We start from the raw sequence: 8,886 nt of genomic DNA, 5'->3' as shown, positions 1-8,886 counted from the left end.
CAGAAGAAGGGTTGGGGGAAATTAAAGGGTTTAAATAGGAGTCTGTTGTGATTAAATTTGGATTTTAGGAAGATCACGCTGAGATTGGTGGATATATTGCCTGGAAGGGAGTGAGATTGAGGCAGGAAGACCAGCTGAGAGGTCATCTTGTCCCAGCAGTCATCTTGGCCTGGGACAACCAAGGATTGGACCAGGGCAGTCAAGGTGGGCTTGGAGGCCAGGGAGCAGAATTAAAATACATTGAAATATTATACCTTCAGGGATCAAGTCTATAGTTGTTACTAAGGAAGTTTCTCTGAACATGTACAGAGCTGCAGAAGAGCACCAGAACCCATGAGGAGAAGGCGCAGCATGATGCTGAGCGTGAAGCTGTCTCATGGAGTTGCTTTGCTGCTACTGCCACTTGCCGCTGATGATCGTTCTCCTCTTCCTTTGGGAGTGGAAGATGGGGAGAATGCAGTTGGAGTGGTTCCAATTAAAAAAAAAGAAGAAAAAAGACAAAATACATTGAAGAATATCAGAAAATGACAAGGATTTAGAGTAAATGCTTGGCTTTAGTTTTGGGAGATGCAGAATACAGAAAAGCCACTAAACCAGACAGGGGGATTTGGCTTAGTAATTGTTTTGGAGATATTCAGAGGTACTACTTCAAATATTATTCCTTTTGAAGTTTTATATCTACATAGTTGGAATTGAAAGAGGGACACCATGGTATCAAGGTCTAGTAAGTGGCTGAAGTATGAATCTGGAGCTCAGAAGAGAAGTCTGAGCTAAAGACTTAGATTTGGGAGTTGTTTGTCATAGATAGTACAGCTAAACAGTAGGGATGCAGGAAGATATTTAGGGATGAGACATAGAATGAAGGGGAAAAGGACCAAGGACAAAGCTCTAAAAAATTTTAAGATAAACAATTTTTATTATAAAAGAAAAACAAATGAAAACAAATATTCAGAAAAGACAAAGTTATTCATTTACTGTCCTGCCATCCTACCACAACCATGGTTATTAATTTGATTTACTTTGCCGTCTTTTTTATCATACGCTGGGTGTGTTATTTCAGTTATGATCACAGCCATTCATACACTTTTGTCTCTTGCAGTTTTTATTTAATATGACATTTTCTCAGGTTTTATATAATATTCGTTACTAATTTTTAAAAAGTACTTAATGAACCATTCATGTATATCCATTTGTTGACTATTTCCTGGACCAGGGGATGGCAAACTATGGCACCACATTTGTAAATAGTTTTATTGGAACACAGTCGTGCTCATATTGTTTACATATTGTCTGTGGCTGCTTTGTGTTACATACAGCAGTGTTGACAAGTTATGACTGAGACGGTATAGCCTGCAAACCCTAAAATATATATTTTTTGGCCCTTCATTGAAAAGGTTTGCTGACTCCTGCCCTCAATTTTTAGGTGGTTTATAATTTGGGCTATTAAAAGTAATGCCACTTGGAACATCTGTATTCCAAGATGCCTTCAAGATTTCCTTTGAGCGGTTATGGCTGAGGGAAGCAATGAAGCGGGCAGATACTACAGTTTGTAACCCCTCCCCTTCTAGCTCAGGACAAGGCAGATGAGCTGCAGTTCCGGCACTCCCACACGATTTACTTCATGCCAACTTTTACTCTCCGTGAGATCCAGGTAAACCAAGAATGCTACATAAACTTGGGTGGCATCTCCTTTACCTAATTCCATCATTTCCAAGTACTTAGGGTGGCTGCCCATCCAGGCATTCTCAAGGGGCCCATGAGGGAGCACAGCTGCTGTGAACACTGCCAGGGCCCAGCTTGCTGCAGCTGGGGGTCAGCTCAGAATCAGCGGGTTCCTTCATGCTGGCCAGTGCAGAGCTCTGAGAACACCCGCTGCTAATGAGAAGCAGGAGGAGCTGTCAGTAGACAGAGAAATCAAAGGCGGGTGACAAGGGCAAAGGAGCGTGAGAGGTCACAGAAATCTGGGGTACGTTTCAATGTGAGAGGAATGGTGAACTGCCCACAGAGGAGAAAGGTGAGCTGAAGACCGAAGATCTTCCACTGGATTTGTTAATGGAATTTTCTCTGGTGTCTTTGCCCGAATAATATTAGCAGAGCTGAGGGACAAAAGCTGGATTGCAGAAAGCCGGAAAGTAAATGGAAGGAGGGAGAGTGAATTTAGAGTATTTGTATTGCTGATTTAATTCTCAGTTCTCTCTCCTAGATTATAAGCTCAGAGGGAGCAGAGGCAACATTGACCTTGCTCAACGTTAAAACCCGAATACCAAATGCTATGCTCCATCTATAGCAGGCATTTAATAAATATTTGGTGAATGTGAAGAGACACAGTGGTAAAAAGGACATTAAGTACAGGGGATACTAGGGAGGCTTTTTATTTCCTTACATAAACTTGAGAAAAAATAGAAGAGCTTGAAAATATACACAGAGAGAGGTTTCAGAGAAAGCATAAAAAGACAGACTTGCCATAGATACTAAAGCACATATTTGGCATTTCTTCTAGATCTTCCTAAAAATCATCCAAAGGCAAAACATGAATGCAAAAACCAAAAATACAAACTCCAGTTTGATGAAAGCAAGGAACTGTAAATTCCCAAAGCAATAATAGAGAAGGTAAGAATTGGTAAGAATGGAGAGAGAGGATGTAGAGATTGTGGGTTTCAAAGAGCCATTAAAGGAAAAAGGGGTACTTCCTGAGGAGCAAAATCCCAAACCCTCACTACAACACGTAAGGGGCAGGAGTGCACACGTAAGGGGCAGGAGTGCTTCTGAACATTATTGGCTTTTAAAAACTGGAGGAAGCAAGCCAAATGAGAAGCCACACAGAAAGGCTGCATGTAGAGAAAATGGACCATCTCTACGACATCAGGGGAGAAGAGAAAGTTGCTATTATGAGAATGAACCACTGTTGCCCATCATCCACTCACAAAACCCTGGGGAATGAGGAAATTCTAGCCAGGTTGGAGCCTGGCACTGGTCCCTTCTGAACATGAACCTGCAAATAATTGGTCTGAAAAAATTTCTCTCTTTCAATAATGAAGAATCAAAAAGTGAAAATCCACATAACTATGAACCACGGGGAGAGGGAAGAAGGAACAGAAAAAAAGTTAGACAAGAAATACTCATGAGAAAAAATATTGCCTTGAAGCAGATAAATGCTGCATATATTGTATGAAGTAAAAATAATCAATAAAGCAACTGCTTTTATGAAACAGGAACTTCAGATATGCAAGAGCCCAAGGAAAAGATAGATATAGGAGATGATAAAATGTAAGCTAGAAGAACTCAACAAAGAAATGTAAGAAAAAGGTAAAACCATCACGGAAATGAAGGCAAAAGTGGAAAGAAAGCAATGAGAATAGACAGTGCTCAAACATGGTAAAGAACATAGAGGGCCAACTAAGAAAAGAAGAAAAATAAAAAGGAAAGAAAAAGAATGTGGAAAAGAAGGAGATAAAATGATGGATGGAAGGAATTGGTAAAGAAGATTCAATGTGGCTGGTGCAGTGGCTCACGCCTGTACTCCCAGCACTTTGGGAGACTGAGGCAGGCAGATCATCTGAGGTCAGGAGTTTGAGACCAGCCTGACCACCATGGAGAAACCCCATCTCTACTAAAAATACAAAATTAGCCAAGCATGGTGGCGCTTGCCTGTGATCCCAGCTACTCGGGAGTCTGAGGCAGGAGAATTGCTTGAACTCAGGAGGTGAAGGCTGTATGATCCGAGATCGTGCCATTGCACTCCAGCCTGGTCAACAAGAGTGAAACTCTGTCTCCAAAAAAAAAAAAAAAAAAAAAAAAATTCAATGTACACAAAACCATGTAAAAGATACTCGACCTCTTTCGTAGTAAAAGAAGTGCACGTCAAACATATACTAAGATAAGGGTTTCTATTTTTAGCAACATCACAGAAACATAAGTAGATGCTACTCAGAGACAACATGGATACTGCTTAGTGCTTTGAAGAGAAGGAGCTTTTTCTATGTGACTGGAGGGAAGAAAGTACAATTGGTTCAGATACAAGAATTTCATCAACTTCATCAGCTTTTCCTTCACAAGCCTATTTCTACTGTAGAGAGGGAGTCACACACATCTGCTAAGGGAAAGGGAGGTGGATAGTGTAAGGTTTGTTCTCGCTGAGTTTAAAAGGGAAGAAACTGAGGCCAGCACAGGAAGATCCAATGCGAAGGGTTTATTCAGGCTCCTGGGTGAGGTTCTGCGGTCCGACAAGAGGGGGCGTCTCAGACATGGGGTTTTATAAGGAGTGAAATAGCTTGATTGGTTTGGGAGAGCAGGGTGTGGACAAGGCAGGACTACTATTGGGTATGGTTACAAGCCTTTGTTTGAAGACCAGGCTGTGTGAGAAGGGGAGGAGGGAACATGTCTGAGCATGTCCGAGCTTGTCCAAGCATGTCTGAACATGTCCGGGCTTTCGCAAAAAGGTGGGGGGTGTGCGTTCGGGCTCCCGGCGAGGCAACTGGCCTTACAGATAGAAAGGAAGGAAGAAGCCTCATGAGAGTGTTAGAGAGTTGGAGAAACATCTATGTGGAATGGAAGAAGGTGTTAATCTGAAAAGAAGTGCAAGGTGTTTCTGAGTTGCAGATCTGTGCAATGTGGTCATCTACAGCTCGGCTCAGCTGTTTCTCTTCACAAAGGCTGGGGATTCTAGGGTAGATCAGGTGGAGAGACAAAGGGGCAAGAGTGCTGGAAAAGAATCACTGAAGTGACAATGGAGGGGTTGAAGGAGGTTGGCGATCTCCTGGATTTATTAAATTTATTGGTTTCATTGGATTTCAGAAGTTGAACATTCCAGACCTCTAGGAGAGGAGAGGCTCTCTTATGCCCTACCCTTCTTCCTTTTCTCAAGGTAGAAGACATGCTAATTGTAAGGTCTGTTTTCGCCGAAGACGAAACGGAGAAACTGAGGCCAGCACGAAAATAATCCAATGCAAGGGAATTTATTCAGGCTCCCGGACGAGGTTCTGCTGTCCGGACAGGAAGGGCTGGAAAAATCGCACGGACCCCTCTCAGGCACGGGGTTTTATAGGGAGTGGAGGCATCCGATTGGCTGTGGCCAAGGTGGGTGGGACAAAATGGAGGGGAGTGGGACCCGGATGGAAGGGAGTGGGGCCTGGATGGTATCAGGTAAGTCCTGATGGGGCTTTTTTCCCCGGGCTCCCAGCGGGGGGAGGAGGCGTGTCTGAGCTCCCGGCAAGGGAAGGAGGCGTGTCCGAGCTCCTGGCGAGGGGAGGAGGCGTGTCCGAACTCTCCACGACGCAGCCAACCTTACACTAATCTGCTTGGACAGATTCCAGGGTACTGATGAGGCCACATTTACTCACTGTGAAGTCAGTTTGAGAAAAAATATCAGTTCATGGACAGGACTTGCTCTCCTCTCTCTCTTCTACCCAAGTGACCAAAGTGGTTAGCTGTCCAGGGTTTATTCTGTAAGATCACTGTCCATCTTTTCTTCCTCTCTTTCTTGTCTATGCATTAGAGAGGTTAGTGCTGTGGGCTCACACTGTGTCTTTTTCTTCTTTGTAGCTGCCTGGGGTGTGGAGAGATCCAAGATGCAGATTAGGCCTCATACTTTGCTTTAGTGTGAGGCTTACTAGATCATGTGGAAAAGGTGCTCCCCATGCTCCAGCCCAACCCAAGGTACTTGTTTCACAGGGTTTGGGAAAGGGTGGCCAAGACCAGAGGTCGTTGGTTAGTATCTTCTCTATAGCGTGGTCAGCTCTCTCCAACGTCTAGCAGCAAGAGGAGAGTCTAAGGTGTGACTATGGGCATGAGAGTCTGCAGAGAAGAGGGGCTGAAGGCCACTGGAGTAGGAGAAAAGATGAAGCCCCACCTCTTAGTTTACCTTCAGCAACATCAGAAGCACTTTTGATTCAAGCTTGTAGTAAAATGCTTCAGCAAACTTAACAGTTTTAAAACAGTCATTTCAAAAGCCAGAGATGTGTAGGGGCTTTTATAGTATTAAGAAGCAAAAGGCTCAGGGCTAGGTAGGAAATGAATAATAAACTAATAATAATTTAATAAACCAGTAAGTTCAGTAACACCTTACATGTGTATTAAAAAGCAGTTCTAAGTTATTACTATTTATAGCAGTAGATAAAAATCTTGATATGGATGTTCATATAAACATAAAGGTTTACATTTCAAATGGATAAAGATAAGTTCTGTAGTAAAATAATTTGCCATAGGGGAATCCAAATCTCTTTAAAGGGATACATAACAGGGAAAATCTGCCACGTAAGATAGAGCAGAGTGTTTTATTTAATCTTACTTGAGACCTTGACCTTAGTCTTTGCTGAGATTTCTTAATCATAAATATGGCTTCTTTATAAACTTAGATGATGGATTTACAGCACAGTGTCTGAATAAGCAAAATGCTTAATTTTAGATCTGAATGACATTTTCCTTTCTCGAAAAGAGGTCTGTATTTCCATGGGGACAGGGATGGGGTTATCTTAAATCCCTTAGTCTGGGGATTGAGAGGAAGCCAGCTCCTCAGTGAGTGGGTCCTGGAGACTCTATAGTTGATAAGTGAGGTGGAACTTTTGTGTATGGAGAATGAGAATAAAGGTAGGTAAAGAAGTTAGACAATTTCTATACAGTGCCGGGCACGATGACTCACACCTGTAATCCTGGCACTTAGGGAGGCCGAGGCAGGCGGATCACGAGGTCAGGAGTTTAAGACCAGCCTGACCAACATGGTGAAACCCCGTCTCTACTAAAAATACAAAAATTAGCTGGGCATGGTGGCACACACCTGTAATCCCAGCTACTCAGGAGGCTGAGGCAGGAGAACTGCTTGAACCCAGGAGGCGGAGGTTGCAGTAAGCTGAATCATGCCACTGCACTCTGGCCTGGGTGACAGAGCAAGACTCCGTCTCAAAAAAAAAAAATTTTTTTTCCCAGTCCTAGGCAATCACTAATCTTTTTGTCTGTGTAGATTTTCTTATCCTGGATATTTATATAAATAGGATCATACAATATGTAGTCTTTTGTGACTGGCTTCTTTCACTTAGTACATTTCCAAGGTCCATTCATGTTGTAGTATAGATCAGTACATTTTTTAAAAAATCAAAGTAATATTCCATTGTAGGGATATACATATTATTTATCTGTTCATCACTTCATGGACTTGTTTACACTTTGTGGCTACTGTGAACATTGTGGACACATATTTTTGTGCAGACATATACTGTTATAGTAATGCTGCTATGAACATTGTGGACACATATTTTTGTGCAGACATATGTTTTTGTTTTTCTGGGGTAAATACTTAAAAGGGAATTGCTGGGTTAGATAGTAACTCTATGTTCAACCTTTTGAGGCACTGCCAGATTGTTTTCCAAAGTGGCTGCACCAATTTGCATTCTGACAAGAAGAGTATGCATTTTCTGTTTTCTCCACATCTTTGCCAACACGTTATTTCTCATATTATTGATTATTGCCATTCATTGGATATAAAGTAGTGTCTTAGTGTGGTTTCACTTTGTATTTCCCTGATGGGCAATGATACTGAACATTTTTTATGTGCTTACTGGCCATTTGTATATATTCTTTAGGGAAATGTCTATTCAGATCCTTTGCTCATTTTAAAATTGGGTTATTGGTGTTCTTATTGAATTGTAAGGGATTTTCTAAAAAATACACCCTACTTACACAAAAGTTTGTTATCACATATATAATTTGCAAATATTTCCTCCCTCTGGATTTATTTTTAGTTAATAGCTTTAGCTAATGCAGAAAGCCTTCTGAAAAGAATTAAAGAAAAAAAATGCTGTGATTCTATCTGCTTTTATGATCACAATGTAATTCTTCCATCCAGGGGTTTTTGGTTTAAGGAGAATGAAAAATGCATTTCCTGTATTAAAAAAAGTCAATCACAAATTTCGTTCTGTTTCTCATTTGGTGGTAACACAAGAGGGAGAGGAAATTTGTTTGTACCATATATAAGCTCCTATTATTCTGCATTAGCCTTAGTGTTTGTATCCATATTTAATGTAGGAAGCTGATTTAGAGCGACTCTGATGGAATAGCTAGACTTCTATGACTGTGACTCTGACGGAATAGTTAGGCTTTGAAAGCTGTTTGAAAAAATTCCAGCACCGAATGTAAGATCTGACTTTTTTCAAAGTTTACCCTTAACTTACTTCTCTTTAAGGAAATTAGTGTCTTGCTCACTCTAGTTTTTAAAACTATATTCTTTGTATATTTAAGTTTATTTGTTCCAAATTATTTAAAATGTAAGTCCTCCAAAACCCAACGTTTTTATTTGTTGTTCATTTTAAGAGCATCACAACAGAAGTTTTAGCAGTGCCAACCCAAATAGCTCTCTATGATTCAACTCTAATTATATGGGCCATGGTGGTTTTAATTTCTTATTTAAATTGCCGTGGAAACTTACCAAAAATGTTGGCTGATGCGTACAGTTACTCAGCTGCTTAATATAACTCACTGAGCATCAAGCACCATGGGATGTAAGAACTCAGCCTTAGCGATGGCTTACTGCAACTCTTTTCTGGGTTATATTAACATTCCAGTAAGGGCATTTTAGTGTCTGTGATTTTTTTACACAATTCTGTATTTCTCAATATTGTAGAATTAACATGTGTTATGATTCAATAAACAATTATTCTAAAACTTGAACTTTCATTTTTATACAAATAGTAATCACTCATTGTAGAAAAACAGAAACTACAAATAAGCAAAATACAGCAAGATAAATCTCACTCATGATTCTACTACAGAGAGATGAGCATTATTAACATTTTTGTGTGGTTCTCTCCAGAAAAGTTAAGATTATATAGTAATACTGGTCTGTTATCTACTCTCTCTGCTAATAGTATATGTAAGTATCTTTCTATATAATAAGCA

The 8,886-nt window shown here is 40.7% G+C and overlaps 1 non-coding gene and 1 pseudogene across 1 annotated transcript; one reads left to right on the top strand and one right to left on the bottom strand.

Annotated features, from left to right (window-relative positions):
- The first annotated feature begins 244 nt into the window (after positions 1–244).
- Positions 245–470, top strand: LOC135276549 (small nucleolar RNA U3). Its single transcript, XR_010344112.1, has one exon. It is a non-coding gene; the product is annotated as a small nucleolar RNA U3 (small nucleolar RNA).
- Positions 471–1,412: 942 nt separating this feature from the next.
- Positions 1,413–1,841, bottom strand: LOC105713906 (tRNA-splicing endonuclease subunit Sen15-like; annotated as a pseudogene).
- Positions 1,842–8,886: the final 7,045 nt, after the last annotated feature.

This window comes from Aotus nancymaae, unplaced genomic scaffold (genome assembly GCF_030222135.1).
Source record: "Aotus nancymaae isolate 86718 unplaced genomic scaffold, 86718_ANA_hifiasm-v0.15.2.pri h1tg000025l, whole genome shotgun sequence".
NCBI classification, from domain to species: Eukaryota; Metazoa; Chordata; class Mammalia; order Primates; family Aotidae; genus Aotus; species Aotus nancymaae.
This window is presented reverse-complemented; position numbering and strand designations above follow the sequence as displayed.